The 18,794-nt window shown below is 38.9% G+C and overlaps 1 protein-coding gene across 1 annotated transcript in view; it reads left to right on the top strand.

Annotated features, from left to right (window-relative positions):
- The window catches only part of ADK (adenosine kinase), a 544,457-nt gene that overhangs the window by 632 nt on the left and 525,031 nt on the right, over positions 1 to 18,794 (top strand). The gene's annotated exons all lie outside the window — the stretch shown is intronic.

Here is an 18,794-nt window from a genome sequence, read left to right as displayed (position 1 = left end):
CTGGTACCTTTGCAAATCCTCTACCAGGAACCAAGACCCCGCCTCCGAGGCTTTGCTGGAGTGGGGTCGGGGGCGTGGGGATGGCGTTTGCCAAAATGGTTAGGAAAGGTTAATTTTTCTTCTTTGCACATTTGGCAGCAGTGGAGATAGTTTCGCACCTAACGTATGATTTGATGTTGCAACTTTTACTTACAAAATGTTACTGGTTAAAATATTCGTTTCTGATAAGTATAAAGTGGAGTATGCACGTTTCTTGATTTTGCAATGCTCTTTGTAAGGCAGTGCGTTTTCTATGTAAAGCTAGATATATAAAACTGATTTAAAACTATTGGGACACTCCTGATTATACAAATTTCGTTTCTTCCAACATGACCCTTCTTCACTTTTGAAAGAACTAATCTTTCATGTTTGAAAAGATCACTTAGGAGTCCGGTGGTCTGTTCACGCTGTTTTCAATGGATAGTTATGAAATCCCTGCCAGTATCTTTAATATATTCATATTACCTTCAGAGGGCCAAAGTGTTAGTGTGCCTACCTTATATAAAGAAAATAAACTCCCCCCCCCCCCACGACTCACGTTGTCTGTTTTCGTTTTAAGCTTTCAAACTACAGACTAAAGCAAAGGCTTTTAAGTCAGACCTACCTGAATTTGAGTTGTTAGGAGAAGCAAACTGAAACCGCCCACCCTGGCCAGGCACTGTGATAACCATTTGCCATGAGTTATTTTACCATAGGAGGTCGTGGTAAGGAACACGGAATTAACAAGCCACCATTAACCAGATGAATTTGGGAAGGGTTAAAAGGAGACATCACGTGTCCAACCATCTCCCAGAATCTTTCTCACTGGCATCCATCTTGGCTAAACAATGCCTGTTCCACCAGGAAGGACCCTGAATCAGAAAGATTGGCCAATGACAACCCGGAAACTAATTCCATCACCATAAAACTTCAGACTTCAAGAAACTGTGACAGAGCAGTTCTCCTGGGTTCTGTTAACCTACTGCTCTCCCGCAGGTGTCCCTTTCCAATAAAGTCCCTTGCTTGGTCAGCATGTGCGTCTCCTTAGATAATTCATTTCTGAGTGTTAGACAGGAGCCCACTTTTGGGCCCTGGAAGGGGTCCCCCTTCCTGCAAGAAAGGCATATGCTTTCCTTGAAAAGCACCTTCTTAACAAAGTTTCCTGTACCAAATTGGAAGACAGCTCCAACTTTTCCCCCTCCTATCCTACTGAAGATGCAGCCCTTAGATTTTTCTCTTCTGCTCCTCCATTTTCAAAGTGCTTTCCTGTTTTACAGATGAGAAAATGGAAGCCCAGATGAAACAGTAAAGGAACTGAAGTTTGAACACAAAGAATCTGGGTGCAAGTTCATTGTTACTTGACTTTACTGTACCTACTTTTATACAGTCACCCAAGATATGCTTCTGACTATGCAGCCTTAAAATAATCATAAAAAATAATGTTTAATATGTATTGTTTCAGCATTTTACCTATTTTAACTCATTCAATCCCACAACCATCCTTCAAGGTAGACACTATATGTCCATTTTACCAAGGAGGAAACAGGTATAGAGAAGTTAAGTTAACTTTATCGAGGTCAACTTTATTAACTTCACATTTTGATCAAAAGCCCTAGTGAACTGTTAACTCAGCTTTTGTTTTTTGTTTTGTTTTTTGGTCACTGTGTATAATTTGTTGTTGTTGCAATACATGAGCATATGATACTTAATAATTCTTAAACGTGTATAATGTTATTTTACGTGTCATTAGTGTCTGTCTACCTAAAACTTGTAATGGCAACCCCCTCCGGTGTTCTTGCCTGGAGAATCCCAGGGATGGGGGAGCCTGGTAGGCTTTATGGGGTCGCACAGAGTCAGACACGACTGAAACAACTTAGCAGCAGCAGCAGCAGTGATTGTCTACCTAAAACTTGTAAGTCTTTACTAAGTGTAGACATGAAGGTAGGATTAGACACTTGAGTACTGGAATAAGTCTCTTCATTTTGTGTGAAGGCCTTTTGTGTTTGGCTATTCGTACTTTCATTATATTCATTTGTCTTTAAGGATCTCAGTGTGATAATGTACTGAGTGGTTAGATTGTGTGCCTTATTTACGATGACTTGCTTGACATTTAAGAGGCTAGCTACCAGTTTTGGTTAACTTTTAAGAGGATGGCTTATAAAGGCTGTTGTTCAGTCATCAAGTCGTGTCTGACTCTTCATGACCCCATGGACTGCAGCACACCAGGCTTCCCTGTTCCTCACTATCTCCTGGAGTTTTCTCAAACTCATGTCCATTGAGTTGGTGATATTATCTAACTATCTTATCCTCTGTCACCCCCTTCTCCTCCTACACAGGAAGCCTCCCAAACAAAAAATTATCCAGGCAAAAGTGACAATAATGTGGAGGTTGTAAAAACTCTGCTCCAGAGAGAGCATCTGACAAGTCTAGTTTCCCTTTCTCAAAAAATATCTTTCTAGGCTTTTTAGGGTTACTGAAGTTGGAAAGAAGCTAGCTCTATCATGTTTTCACACTGGGCCGAGGAACAGAAGGGAACATTAATTGAGTGCCAGGCACACTAGGTGCTTTATATATGCTATCTCATTTAATCTTCAAGCCACCTGTGAATGAGCCTTGTGTTACAGTGGTGTATTTAGGCCTGAAAGAAGTCCAGAAGCATTTTGGGGAATTGTTCCCTAGATAAAGGTGTTCCATGATGATTACCTGTATTTAGGACTACTTTCTTTTCTTTCTTTTGGGAATGTCATCCAAGTTCATTTCTTGATCCATCTGAGAGGATAGAGTTCCTTCCCAGGCTTTCTGAGCACATGCCAAGTCTATTCTTTTAGTCTTTCGAGTGCCTGCTATTTTAGGCATGGTGCTGAAAACTAGGTACACTAGGTGAGAGAGCGAAGAACTGGTACCATCTTCTTGGTGGGAAAATGACACCTGAGCACTCCAAAAGGTGACAGAGCGCTAGCCAGGTGGAAAATAGGGTGTCTGGCTTTAAAGAAAAGTTTGTTTGGAGGTAGAAATGGGAGAGAGCTGCCTCTGTTGGGGAACTACATCTGTTTGGTCTGACTGAAGCTGGTTTGTACTAAACACTTTCGCCTGTGTGATCTTTCTATCTCTATGTCCTTCAGACCTAATTTTAACTGCTGAATATCTCCTACGCAGTGTCTTGCTGACACTTTAAAGTTGTATATATCAAACTAAATTCACCTGTTGTCCTAAATCTGCACCTTTTTCCATGGTCTGTACGTATGTTAGTGGCGCCACTAACTTCTCTTATTCCAAAGTTTGGAGCCTAGACACTTGGTTCATTTTCCCTCTGTATATGGTTATCAAAGTTGGTCTTCTTCTTCAATTATGTCTGATAAATTCCTTTTCTTTTCCATCCTGCTGCCACAACTCAAGTTTAAGACTTTATTTTGCTTAGACTTTGTGTTGACTTTCTCACCAGTCTCAAGTTCTGCCTAAGCTTCATTAAGAATAGCTCGACTTATTCATCATAGAAAATACTTGTAAGCTCTGAAGTTGATGTTAGGAAAGGCTGAATCTGAAGAGCCATTGTAACTTTCTGATGTTAGTAATTACACATTGTTCTGGGTCATGGTTTAATAATTACACATTGTTCTAGGTCATGACTTTTATATAACTTATACATATAAATTATATATAATTTTAATCTTTATTAAAAAGGAAACAGACAGCACTTCTCCAGTCAGCAAATGTTGAACTTTTCTCAAGTTATTGTTGCCTAACCATTTCTCTTCTATGGGGTCCTTTTAGTCTTTCCTTCTGTCTTTTACTTCACTAATCTCTCTGTTTTAAAATTGTGTATTAAACCTTGGAAAAGTCTGTAAGTATTTTGGATGACAAAGCAACAGTATTAGCAACCTCTTTTTTTAAAACACTTTTTTTTTTAAATTTCAGAAAATTCCCTGGAATATGATTTTTATGAATGGAGCATACTGTTCCTGGGGTGGCCTGTTGTGAGGATTAAATGTGGAAAATGTATGCATAGTAGAAAAGAGAAAGGATGATTGATCATGTGTCAGTAGTGTGTTGCTCAGTGCCTGGTCCTTAGGAGCTATTCAGTTAATGTTTGTTGAGTGAATTAGCAGCACAGCGTAGAGTGAGACTAATGAGTTTTACTTTTTTAGATCTTATGCTTTTAACAGTGCAGCCTAAAATCAAGTTTGGCTCTTTTTAGGTGACATTGCATGTTGTTGACTTACATTACAAGTTTAATCCTTTAATATTAAAGCTTTTGACTATGAAGTAAAATGAAAAATGGAACTCTTGGAGGTACTTTGTATGAATGCCTTAATAAAGTCCTTTCCTAGGCATTATAAATTAGGGCAGAGAGAGGGTGGTGAAAAGGCAGAGTCAGAGGAAAGCCTCCATGGATGGTCCTAGGTATCTAGAGATAAACATGAAATGCGTGGAGCCCAGGCAAAGTCGGAAGGACTTTTGGTAAAAAGGCATTGAAAACTAAGTTTCTGGTATTAGGTATAGGCCTAGACTGAACAACACTAAACAAAACATGAGGCCAGTTTGCTACTTTCTACCTGGAATATGGCTTGACTTCCCTTCCAGCCAATAAAATCCTTTCTGTATGCAAAATATTCAGAGTTAAATCAAAATTCTCGAGCATTCTGGTCAGGATGGAAGCCGGAAGAGGAGCAGTTAAGAGCATGGTCTCTGGAATCAGATCTTTGGTCCTTGGTCCTTATTAGCTGGTAATCTTGGTAAGATTGTTTAATGGCCCCATGTCTCTGTTTTCTCACCTTTGAAATGGGTATAATAAAAGTACTTACCTCAAAAGATTGTTGAGAGGATTTCATGAAAAAAAAAAAATTGGCTCATAGTATGTCTTCAGTAAATGTTAGCTGTTGCTGTTGTGGTACTGTTTATCCTGCTTTTGGCTCCCTACCCCGTTCCAAACTGCAATTACACATTTAAGCAGAAAAAGAAAAGATGCAGGTATACTCAAGAACAAGATAAACATCTCCAGGGACTGAAATGAAAAGGAAACATGCATTTAGATTCTGGGTTCAGGAGCAAGTGGAAATAACTTTGTGCAGGGGAGCTGGAGTCAGATACCCTGAATGAATCTTGTAGCTGGATTGGGGCTGACTGAAAAGAAGGCTGAAAGCCTCTGTTCCTGGCTGTCGCTTTAAAAAGCTGTGAATCTGAAGTGGTGATACAGAAGTGGCTGAGCTGCCAGATGGCTCAAAGCTGGGAACTGTAATTTCTCCATTATCAACTGGTTACAAGAGCACCAAACTTGGAGGTCATGAATCTAGAAGAGGGGTGGCTTACCTCAAAACCTTTGGAAAAAGGAAGGGAAAGTCTGAGCCTGCAAACAGATAAAGAAGACTATTACTTAGAAAATAAACACAACCACCAGGAGATAAACTCACTTAAAATCTAATGGATTGTTAGAGCAATTTCAAACTGATTTTAAGTATTTTTAAAGATCCTTAAAAAGATAAATAATAGTTAATTTAAAAATGTTATAAATAAAAAATAGTAAATATGAAGTAAATGGCTATATAAAATAAAAAATAGTTACTGAAATTAAACAGCAAAAGTTGGTTAAACTCCAGTTCAAACACATTTAAAACGAAAATTAATGAGTTGGAAGATCAGTTCCGTTCAGTCGCTCAGTCGTATCCGACTCTTTGCGACCCTATGAATTGCAGGATGCCGGGCCTCTCAGTCCATCACCAACTCCTGGAGTTCACTCAGACTCACGTCCATCGAGTCCGTGATGCCATCCAGCCATCTCATCCTCTGTCGTCCCCTTCTCCTGCCTCCAATCCCTCCCAGCATCAGACTCTTTTCCAATGAGTCAACTCTTCGCATGAGGTGGCCAAAGTACTGGAGTTTCAGCTTCAGCATCATTCCCTCCAAAGAAATCCCAGGGTTGATCTCCTTCAGAATGGACTGGTTGGATCTCCTTGCAGTCCAAGGGACTCTCAAGAGTCTTCTCCAACACCACAGTTCAAAAGCATCAATTCTTTGGAGTTGGAAGATAGTACTGAGTAATTCTCCCAGTTGTAGTACAGAGAAATCAAGAAAAATCAAGAGAATATATATATGTATATATACACCTGTGTTAAATTCAGTCATTAAGTCGTTTCTGACCCTTTGCAATCCCATGGACTGCAGCATGCCAGCATCCCTGTCTTTCACTATCTTCTGGAGTTTGCTCAAATTTATGTCCATTGATTCGATGATGCTATCTAACCATCTCATCATCTACCACCCCATTCTTCTTTTGCCTTCAATCTTTCCCAACATCAGGGTCTTTTCCACTGAGTCAGCGCTTCCCATCAGGTGGCCAAAATATTGGAGCTTCACCTTCAGCATCAGTCCTTCCAGTGAATATTCAGGGTTGATCTCCTTTTGGATTGACTGGTTTGATCTTGCAGTCCAAGGGACTCTCAAGAGTTTTCTCCAGCACCACAATTCAGAAGCATAAATTTTTCAGTTTTCAGCCTTCTTTACAGTCCAACTCTCACATCTGGAAATGACTGCTGGAAAAACCATAGCTTTGACTATCCTGACCTTTGTTGGTAAAGTGATGTCTTGCTTTTTAATACGCTGTCTGGGTTTGTAATGGCTTTTCTTCCAAGGAGCAAGCGTCTTAATTTCATGGCTGCAGGCACCATACGCAGTGATTTTGGAGCCCAAGAAAATAAAGTCTGCCACTGTTTACATTGTTTCCCCATGTATTTGCCAGGAAGTGATGGGACCGGATGCCATGATCTTAGTTTTTTGAATGTTTAGTTTCAAACCAGCTGTTTCAGTCTCCTGTTTCACCCTCATCCAGAGTCTCTTTAGTTCCATTTCACTTTCTGCCATTAGAGTAGTATCATCTACATATCTGAGGCTTTTTATATTTCTCCTGGAAATCTTGATTCCAACTTGTGATTTATTCAGCCCGACATTTCCACTTGATGTGCTCCACACGTAAGTTAAATAAACAGGGTGACAATATACAGCCTTGTCATACTCCTTTCCCAATTTTGAACCAGTCCATTGTAACATGTAAGGTTCTGACTGTTGCGTCTTGACCTGCATGCAAGTTTCTCAGGAGACAGGTAAAGTGGTCTGGTATTCCCATCTCTTTAAGAAATTTCCACAGTTAGTTGAGATCCACACTGTCAAAGACTTACAATATTTGATGAAGCAGAAGATGTTTTTCTGGAATTCCCTTGTTTTCTCTATAATCCAATAAATTGGCAATTTGATCTCTGATTCATCTACCTTTTCTAAACCCAGCTTGTACATTTGGATGTTCTCCCTGGCAGTACATAGATATGTGTAAAAATTGAGGCACCAACTAATGTCTAATTAGGAGTTCCAAAAAGAGGAAAGAGTGTGAATAGTGGAGAGGCAATGTTGTTTTGCTGAAAGTTTTATTTCAATTTAGGATTGAAGGATTCATTAATAAACCACTGCTGCTGCTGCTAAGTCACACAGTAAATAATTTCAGTATTTAACACAGGATTATTTGACTTAATCTCAACATATAGTCATTTCTTTACCACTAGAGTCCATATGGTCATTAAAAGAAAAGAAATAGAAACAATAGAGGCAGTAGCATATGCATCACCAAATGGGCCAAATTCTACATCCAGACTTGAACAGCATGGGCAAGTCCTGAGTAACAGCAGTCTGGAGTCCTAGTGGTACAAAGGGTCCTGGGCGGTGTGTTGACCCCATAGGTGAGACTTCATGTTGCAGTTTTGGAGGCTCCTGCTTGTGGTCACAGGCCACTTGACTTGCTGGTAACAATTGTGCGATTTACATGTAGGCATGTAGTCCAGGCAGGTCCAGGCAAGATCAGAAGTTGGTCAGAGGTCTGCTGCCTTACTTCTGAAGCCTGAACAAGACTGCCTCCATTTTAATTTCCCTAAAACATATTACAAGAAATGATGACTGAGAATTGCCCAGAATTTAAGAAAGAGCAAAGCCCTCAGGTTGAAAGGGTATTCCAGGTGCGTTTAAGTGACATCATGTGGTATTTGTCTTTCTCTGACTTCACTTAGTATGATAATCTCTGGGCATCCATCTAGCTGACAATGGCATTATTCCATTCTTTTTAATGGCTGAGTAGCATTGCACACACCACATCTTCTTTATCCATTCTTCTCTCACTGGACATTTTGGTTTCCGTGTCTTCGTTATTTTAAACAGTGCTGCTATGAACATAGGGGTGTGTGTATCTTTTTGAATTACAGTTTTGTCTGGATATGTGCCCAGGGGTGGAATTGCTGGATCCTGTGGTAACTCTATTTTTTTTTTTTCTTGGAAATTTGTTTTTATTTATTTATCTGTTTTTTACTTTACAATATTGTATTGGTTTTGCCATTTGTTCTGCCTACTGGCTATACCAGTTTACATTCAAATGGTGGGTTATTTTTGTTTATTACTTTTTCTTTTTTTGTATTTTCCAACTGTTCTACATTGAACATATATATTAGGACTTGATTTTAAGCTGGAGGAACTTGATGTATACTGAATACGTATTTTGGTCAAGTGCTGAGTGGCTGAGTATCATTATAGAATGGACTTCTGGGATACTAAGTAAATCTGAAACTTTGTAAAATAAGCGTTAAGATTTTCATATAGGTTATAGTCTTTTCATCTTTATTTCTGACGTCCCCAAAGCTCTGAAAACTGGAAATTAAAAAAAAAGGTTTGAGATAGAATTAATTTGCCAGCAAAACTTGGAACAGTTGTGAGGCTCTCTATAGTATTTATTTGTTGACACAAATGTGTGTGTTTTGCTGTAGATATATCTGCTTGTTAATGGCATGCTGCATGAAACCTTCCTGGGCAGTTTACAAAATATAGTGCATAGAGTGTATTACCTTCCTAAAATTCACAAACTTCTGAATCTCATAAAATTCTGGCCCTAAAACATACCTTGCCCCAAGGATTCAATAAAAGGATTGAGGGCCTTTTGAAAATTTAAATACTCAATTTGTTGTTGTTGCTCAGTCGCAAAATTGTGTCTGACTTTGCAACCTCATAGACTGCACAACACCAGGCTTCCTTGTCCTTCACTGTTTCCTGGAGTTTGCTCACTCATGTCCATTAAGTCAGTGATACCATCCAACCATCTCATCAAACTCTGTTTTTAAAAATTCAGTTTTTTAAAGTTTACTATTGTGAGGAAACAACAGTGTCTCATCAGAATCACTTGCTAAAATATTCCTGCAGTCCCCATTCTGCTAAATCACTTCAGTCATGTCTGACCCTGTGCGACCCCATAGATGGGAGCCCACCAGGCTTCCCATCCCTGGGATTCTCCAGGCAAGAACACTGGAGTGGGTTGCCATTTCCTTCTCCAATGCATGAAAGTGAAAAGTGAAAAGTGAAAGTGAAGTCACTCAGTCATGTCCGACTCTTAGTGACCCCATGGACTGCAGCCTACCAGGCTCCTCTGTCCATGGGATTTTCCAGGCAAGAGTACTGGAGTGGGATGCCATTGCCTTCTCCGGGTCCCCATTCTACATGTCAATAATTCTAAATCAATGCTTGTTTCAAAGGTATTGTTTGGCTAGTTCTACCATAGTACGTGTGCTGGTTATGTCATTGAGTTATTAGTTTTTTTTTTTTTTCCTTTCTGATAGTAACTGACTAAGGTAAAGACTTCAGGTTTTTGAATTTCACGATTTAGAAGGCGTATTTCACTGAAAGTGGTCTCATGAACTGAAGTTTCAGGTACTACTTGAAGATGATACCTTTTGAGTATTTTCCAAAGCAGATTTAAAGTTGTTGCCCTCTCTTCTATGTTTTACTTCTGGTGTTTTGTTTGTATTTGTGCCCTCACATGATTTCTTCAAAAATGTTTCCATAAATGGAAAACAATAATTAGCTTTCAACATAAGAACATTTGAATTTCCACTTGGAATTTGGCTTTCATCGCATGCATGCCAATTTCACCACCTTCTGTAGAATAAGAAATTGTGTACAGCAATTATGTAAGAAACCCAGTTTGCTTACTTATTAACAGACTCTCACAATTTTGTCTGCAAGCCACACTTAGTCATTAGCAAACCCTGCTATTTTTCTGTGTTAGCTGCAAATACAAGATTATAGATCTGGAAGTAGCCTATGTGATCACTGATCACTCACAAAATTAGCGGTTATTGGAAATGATATTGAAGCAGTTACTTGACTTTTTTGCCTTCTGGAGGCTGAGGCTGGACTTTGTTGTATCCCTAGTAGAACCTGCCAGGGTCCAGCCCCTGCAAGGTCCAGGGGAACCCGAAGGGAAAACGGCGTTGGCGATTGATTTAGAGAGAGATAAGGAAAGAATATTGTAGATAAGAAAATAGAGGAGGGAAAGTGGCTGATATTCCTTGGTTTACATAGAAAGCCAATAAAACTCCGAGACAAGAAGTTTGCCCTGTTCATGGAGGCCACAGGTGCCCTCCTGGTCTCCCGGGGAAGTGAAGATGCAGAACGTCTTCCCGTTCAGGTCTTAGAAACCCAGGCAGATAAGTGAACGCAGGGAGCCTCTATGCTCCAACGGATCAGCCTGAAAAAGAGAGGGAGAGAGAGAGAATGATTGACATGGGGAGACCAAGCGGCTTCGGTAAGCGAGGCCCAAAAGCTTTATTTTTCAAAAGGTACTTTTATACCTTGCCTTATACATACATGGAAATGAAAGATGCAAGGTCATACAGAGTCAGCAGTTTTGTCCTTATCAAAACCAGGATTTTTTTCTGCAAACCTTTACCACAAATGATGTTGTGTATATTATATTCTGGCCTTGGAGGCCTGTGAACATTTTATGACCCTCTTTTGATAAAGGCTGCTCAACCAGAAAACTTATTTTCCCTCAAAGTGTTTTTTCTTTTTATTTCTAATCTATGTCAGCCTCAGAAAATGCCAAACAGAGTTACATTTCACAGAGTAAAAGTGCAGTGAGTTACAAGAAAGAACCAATTAGCTCAAAAGTCTGATGTGGTTAATTTCAAGGCTACACTTGTTTTCTTACATTCCAACTATGTTAACTAATGCACTCCCGGGTGCACAGTGGATAAGAGATATGGGAACTTAGCAATAAGCATTGGCCCTATAATGAAATCCTATACCAGCACTACTTTAATAACTTTTAACACTTTGAAAGGCTCTATGTTTTAGGCTTTCTGTGCCTCTCACAGTTGGGAGGCTGTAAATAATCATATGCGTAGCTGCATGAGTCTGGATATACCTGCCAAGCAAGCTAGAATGCTAACAGAGGGGGTTTGATTTGAAATATTCCTCTCATGTCCAGGAGACTTATTAGCTAGAGCCCTAAGTTGATTTTCTTCAGAGAAAGGTGGTCAGGGATAACCCCCTGTATGTCAGGAAAGTTGGTGAAAGACACAAGATAGTAAGACAGACAGATTCTGGTCTTGGGGTAGATGCTCGAGAAGGCCCAGGGAGACCCTGGAGTCCTGAAGCCTTGCTTAACAGTTCTCTTCCACATGACCTTTGCCATGGGTGGGATCTCCCGTGCTGGCTCCCGGCAAGAACCATTTCTAATTCTCTAAGAGACTCAGTTGACTCACAGAGCAGGAAGTCTAGCCAAATATGACTCATTCTAGGAGTGCATCCCTAGCTTCTATTATCCTCTGGTATTGAATTTATTTCTCACACAGGCCATCTTAAATGTAGTAAGAAAGACAGCATTTTTCATCCCTAAGCCCACAATCTCATGAGCCCAAAGGCAAGACTTTCCACATCTGTTTAACGGTTTTGAGAATATTCTGATTGGCCCTGCCTGGGTTACATACCCACCATTGAACCAGTATCTCAGAGGTGGGGATTTTGGCCAGCCTTGGATGTACTCTTACTTTTTTTTCTGTGTGCGTGTGTTTATACATGTTGGGGAGTGTATGGATGTTGAGGAAGACACTATAATCAACAGCTCTACCAGGAACTTGAAGGGTGCAGGAGGTGGTGTCATTCTCTCAGCAAGAGAAAAATTCATTATGGCACTTAAAAAAAATATTTACTAAAATGAACAAACAATCCTTTCCTGTCTCCTGCTGCCACTGGAAACCTCATTCCTCAAGGTCTAGACGAAGTCTATCTTCCTTATAAAATTTTCCTAATCACCCAGCCTGGGAATGGCTCTCTCTCTGGTGCTTGGTACTTTATGCTTGGTATTATTGCAGTGCACAGTATGTGCGTGTTTTATCTTGTCTACTGCTACTTGAAGTCAGGAAACTAGTTGAATAACTCTCAATGCTTTATAACTAATTACTTCATTGCAACATAGGCACTACATTTTTGTTCAATGAATTAATTAACTCTTTAAAGAGGTTTGAAGCTTATCTTTGTGGTATTCAGTGGTGTAAAATGGAATCATATATTGACTGTAAATTGTTATCTGTTCAGAAGAGTTGATAGAACTCTTACCTGAAAATGTTTCATGGTTCTTGGACCTTTGTTTTTTATTGTCATGTGGAGTGAGCTTGTGTGTGAAATAAATCCAATGCTGGAGGACAGAGGCCAAGAGATGCACTCTAGACTGCATTGCTGTTCTTACTGATGACTGTAGTGAGCTTTGACTATAATAATCATTTCATGCATTTGTCCATAGGGGAAATTACCTCAAAATAAATATATTTCTCCTATATTAATGGCTTCCCAGGCGGCACAGTTGGTAAAGAATCTGCCTGCTAGTGCAGAAGATGCAAGGGACTCGGGTTCCATCCCTGGGTCCGGAAGATCCTCTGGAGGAGGAAATGGCAACCCATTCCAGTATTTTTGCTTGGAAAATTCCATGGACAGAGGAGCCTGGTGGGCTACAGTCCATAGCATTGCAAAGATTTGGATACAACTAAGCACACAAAACCAACCAACCAACAACCCTATATTAATAGAAGTGTATTATTAAGGCCATGTTGTCAGTGTTTTCTTTCTTAAATACAGTACAACTGCTTATTTTGTGGAGAAATGAATTTTCTGAAAGAGTGAATTTACACAGAACTCAGTGACCGATCAGAATGGTCAGTCTTTTCCCTCTGGGTTTGCAAGTCCATATTTAGTGAGATTATTTGCATTGTAATGAACTCCAAAAGCACTGAAGGTTAGCAGTATTGTTCTTGATTTCATAACATACTGTCTAACAATGTCCTATGTAACCAATAAGTGATATCCCAAAATGGTCTTTTTAAGAAATTTGTCTCTATTGACTCATCCAAGAGGGGTCACTTGAAAACGATTGAAATAGAGCAAAATAATCAAATTCAGATGTCTTAGGGTTCTCAAATTCCTTTAAGCTTGATGTAGCAAAGTAAATAGTTTTACTCTTTGAACCCTTGAGCTAAAGTTTGGAAAGCCATGTTAAGTTTCTGAGTTAAGCAAGTTAAACAAGAAAATTTTATCTTTTTAAACAAACAGTTCAAATGTGTTGTCTTTGAAGTTAACCACATTAGAGATTTGAACATTTTCTTATTTTGTAGGCATGGCTGAGGAAGTCTTTGGTTCCTCCTAAAATAGAGTTTTTTAGAAACTGTTTTTCTTTGCAGAGCTCACTAGAGACTCCTTCCACTTCACTTCTATGTGAAGCCTGAATAAGCTACATTCCTGAGAAGACTTGTTAGTATCCTGTAACTATCACGTCAGAGACTCAAAGCTCTTTAAATGCTCTCTTGTTGAACAAGATGTTGCTTCTTTTTACTCATAAAACAGGTTAAAGCAGGCTTTCTTAGACTGCTTTTAGGAGCTTTTAGCTGCTTTTCTTAGGCTTCCCTTTTAGGAGCTATTTTGGTATATCCCAAGAATGCCAGGGAATGCTGGTGTGGGTAGGAGTAGGAACAGGGGTGGGAAGAGATGTCTAGGTGTGCAGACTCTAAGGTAGGGTAGGATCTCATAGAGTTGAAGTTTCCTGCAAATCTCAGTATTAGCCAGATGTGGTTTTGAAATGATAATTTACCATTTCCACATGATTTTTTTTAAAACTCTGAACGTTTTAGACCCTTTAGGTTGTTAGTGCCTGGGGAGGTACTTAAAATCAGTCTCATATTTACCTTGTGTTTAGAGAATTGAAGCCCAGTGAGGTTAAATATATTGGAGAAGGAAATGGCAACCCACTCCAGTATTCTTGCCTGGAGAATCCCAGGGAAGGAGGAGCCTGGTGGGCTGCCGTCTATGGGGTTGCACAGAGTCAGACACGACTGAAGCAACTTAGCAGCAGCAGAGGTTAAATAAGAGTCGTGTAACATAGCTATTAAGTATCTGAAATGAAATTTGATGCCATGGCTTATAATTTCTCATGGTCCTACTTTCTAGAACAGGAAATGAAGTATCATTCTTTTTTTTAAAGATAAAAATAACATATGAATATGTCAATAACTTTCACTTACCTTTTCTTACTGATCCTCTCAAGGCCACCAGGTAACTGCTTTTTGCTGAGGAAATAGACCCAGGGAGGTTAAGCGTCCCTAAGTAGTAAACTCCCATTTCACACTCAGCACATCTGATTCACATTTCTTGGTGTGTGTATTACACTCTGAAGACAGAAATTGAGAACTTGTCAAAATAAATTCTGTGTGTGAGAGATAAGCACACTATTTAAGGAAATGCTGTTTTCTGTTAGGTAACCTTGTTTAGATCTTCGTCTTTCAAGTTCTCTTATTCACATATGGAAGTGTCCAGCCCTCCTCACACCCTAAAATAAACTTGTGGGATATACTTAATTGTATGCTTTGCAATAGATTAACTCATTGAACTTCAGTTTTGAGCAGGTTGTGTTTTCCATTAAAAGCCTTTTTTGCTTGGCATAAGCCAATTTTGCTTATGTTTTGAGAGTTAAAATGTTCCAACTAAGAGAACAATCTCTGGTAAGTTTTTCTTTACTTTGGAGATTTTGTACTTTTCTCTGATATTGATGATTTGGATGTTATGACTTAGCATTATTAATTATTATAATAATATGGAATAACCATTACTGTCCACAGAATTTAATATGCTCAAGATTCTACAATAAATGGCAGAGATAGGGTTCAAACCTGAATCTGTCTTAATGTTTAGTAATTAGCTCAAATATTCAGGTATTATATAAACAGTACAGCAGGAATCAATAGTGATTTGTGGGATTAAAAAAAATAAGCCCTTTACTTCAAAAATACTCCTAAATTATATATGAAACTATTACTAGTAATCTAAATATCTATTAATTAATCTTAATAATTTAAAATTTCATAAAAATATTCTACCAAATCTGAGATGGCAGTGGTGAGGATTCTTTTTCATTAGAAAAGACCTGCAGCCACAATTAGTCTTGGACCTCATTCAGAAAAAAAGCAACATTTTTAAAGAAATGATAAAATGTTCAGTTAGTCTACTTTTAAGGATATGACTATAACATTTCATTAAATTCAACTGAGACTTAAAAGGTCAGTTTTATAATGCTTGAGAACCATAGGAAAAAGGAAGTAGGAGTAAGAAAATGCAGATCTGTGAAAAGAAGAGGGGAAGTAAAGGGAAGTGATTTAAAAAAAGGACTCAATTCCTCTTAGCTATTTCTGATTTCTGCATCACTTCCAACATCAGACATCTCTGCTTTTCAGCTTTCCACTCAGCTCTGAAGTGTGTATTCGAGTTTGTGAGAAACTTCTTGTTATGAACTGTAATACCTGTGGTCTCTTAGGATGGTATAAGGAAAAAGAGCTTTGTATTATTAATCAGAACACTTGGGTCCTATTAAGGTTTCTGTCTAGGTTTGTGTATACACCTGTGAAGTGAGTAGTCTAGATTAAAAAGCTTTTCAAACTAGATCATGAATCAGTTTGGGTGTAGAAAAAGTGGTATTTTATAAAAGGAAAATAGAAAGTGTCAGTGCATTGGATATGATAAGGATAAATACTGCTTTGTGAAATATTTCTGTTATGTGTATTTACGGAGTGTTAGTTGCAGTGCAAAATGTATTTTCACAATGAGTTTGATTTTTCTGTCCTAAAATTTAGGGGCTTCAAAAAGCAGCCATTTTATTAGAGTTAATGGTTTTATAGGTCAGGAGTAGCTGGCTAGGATCACTTGGAAGTATTTAGCTGATAATATGGGGAAGGCAATGGCACCCCACTCCAGTACTCTTGCCTGGAAAATCCCATGGATGGAGGAGCCTGGTAGACTGCAGTCCATGCAGTAGCTAAGAGTCGGACACGACTAAGCGACTTCGCTTTCACTTTTCACCTTCATGCATTGGAGAAGGCAATGGCAACCCACTCTAGTGTTCTTGCCTGGAGAATCCCAGGGACGGGGGAGTCTGGGGCGCTTCCATCTATGGAGTCGCACTGAAGTGACTTAGCAGCAGCAGCAGCTGATAATAGGTCTGGTCTGTTTTGGTAGAGGTGACTGGAAATCTTGGCTGGATTCCTCTTTGTGTAGTTTGAGTGCCTCTCCGTGTGGTTTCTTCATCCTGGTAGATGGATCTCCTTGAGACAAGCTCAGGTCTCCAAGAGACCAAGGCAGGAGCTGGCAGTCCTTTATGGCTAAAGCGTGACTGAATTTGTCTATCTAAGCTTTTAATTCTGCTGCTGTCCTTTGAAGGATGATTCATTTCAATAATCTACTCCCCTACCCTGCCACTTGCACAAATAACATTGAAAAATGTGTCAACTTTTGGTTTCGAAGTGCAGAGTTTAAATATGTATATTATTTTCACATGGTATATAGTGAATTTTAGGTTTTTGGAGAAATAATTTAAGGTCTAACCATTTTTGTGGAGTCCTAAGTTTGTTACCTAATGCTACCTAAAAGAACTGCCTTCTTTTAATGTTTGGAGATTCCATTTGGATTTAATTACTTCTACCCTTCACATATAGTCAGTCTGGAGCTGTTATGCTTTTGTTGAAATCTGGAAAAGTGCGAAATCTGTTCCCACCAACCCCTATTCCACTTCACAGTAAAGAAAACAAAACCATTAAACGTTTTTGTTATAAATCTAAAGGTTGTTATCACAAGAAAAAAAATCTTTGTGTATGGTTACGAATGTTAACTAGACATTTTGGTGATTATTTGCAATATATACAAATACCGAATCATCTGAAGCTAATACAATGTTAGGTGTCAATTATACTTGCAAAAAATATATTCATTTTTGTAAAATGTAGATTTTGTGATGTATTTTTAGCTGACAGAGACTTTCTAGAATAGGACTATTCCCTATGATGGAATTGTAGAGATTTTTTTATATATACTTTTTAATTCTGTATTGGGAAATAGCCAATTAACAATGTTGTGTTAGTTTCAGGTGAGCAGCAAAGGAACTCAGTCATTCATACACATGTATCCATTCTCCTCTTAACTCCCCTCCCATCTAGGCTGCCAGGTAACCCTAAGCAGAGTTCCATATGCTATGCATAGGTCATTGTTGTTCATCTATTTTAAATCTAGCAGTGTGTACATTTCCATCCCAAACTCCCTATCACCTCCCTCCATCCTTCTTCCCAAAAGCTGTAGGGATTTGAAGAAATGTCCATATCAGCGTATCTGCCCATATTTGGAATATTAATAGCAGTCTCTTAGGATATAAGTAAAAGGGATTTATCTTACCATACCCTTGGCTATTTAGAATCCCAGATCTTGAAGCAGTGTTTGAGTTTAACCCCTGGCTTTTTGGGAATGGGTTGGGCTGGTTATTTGACTAGTTACACTGGAGAGTGATTATTTTTTTTGCCTCTGTCTGCAGACAAATGTCTTGTTTTTCAGATAAACCACATTCATTTAAAATGTTCCTCCATCTCAGACTATTCTTTCCCATCAAGAAAGACATGAAGATAATCAAGATTTCCTTCAAAGTGATAAAGGAGGAGAATGTGGAAAACGATAAGAATTTAGAATGAAATTCTGTGCATTTAAAATGCCAGTATTTAAAAATAAATATTAAAACCCACCCTCAAATGAAATGGGAGTGGGAATACTTAGGTATATTTTAAGCTTTTAAATAGGCTTGTGAAGATAAATGTCTTATCTCAACCCCTGGCAAAGTGATATGTTATAGATGCTTGAAAGAAGAAAGGGAAACCGCTCAGTCCTGTCCTCTTTGCGACCCCATGGACTGTAGCCTACCAGTCTTCTCCGTCCATGGGATTTTCCAAGCAAGGGTACTGGAGTGGGTTGCCATTTCCTTCTCCCTCCCAGGTTTCCCAGTAACAATGAGACTACTATCATTACCACCTCCACTGCCATCACTGCTGTATAAACTTCCAAGTGTTTCCATTTTAAATGCTTAGTTATTGCAGGAAAGCAGTCTACCCTGTTTCTACAAGGAGGGGTTGCGCTGTCTCTCTGCACCCTGAAATCCAATTTCAGGTCAGTCTTTAGGCTGATGAGAGCCAGTGCCAGTCAGTCCTGTCCTAAAGACTGTGGGAGAAGATGGCCCTCTGCCCATGTAGTAGGGTCGAAGACAGGGCCTTCAGATCTAGATCAGTCCTCGTAAGTGGAAACTAGGAGATTGCTGGTTACCGTTGTTAGAATACACTGTTAGGGAAAAAAAAGCCCCAAAACACTGAATAAGAGACCAGTTTCATCATTTCTAAAAATCTCAATAGAAACTATTGTTCTTTAGAACTCTTTGGATAAAGCTGCATGTTTTTTACTCTTATTTAGAAAACAATAGGCACCGGTTAGTTAGAGGACATACCCAAGGATAGCATGAATATATAAAAAAATTTTTTTCTTACAGTGGAGCCTTTTGTGGACATTTGTGGTTTCAATTTCTGAGTCTTGAAAGATCTTGCTAAGAAATAATTTGTAATTTTCCTAAAGCC

Source organism: Capra hircus, chromosome 28 (assembly GCF_001704415.2).
Source record: "Capra hircus breed San Clemente chromosome 28, ASM170441v1, whole genome shotgun sequence".
In the NCBI taxonomy this organism is placed as follows: Eukaryota; Metazoa; Chordata; class Mammalia; order Artiodactyla; family Bovidae; genus Capra; species Capra hircus.
Note: the sequence above shows the minus strand (reverse complement) of the source record. Positions and strands in the feature narration are given on the sequence as shown.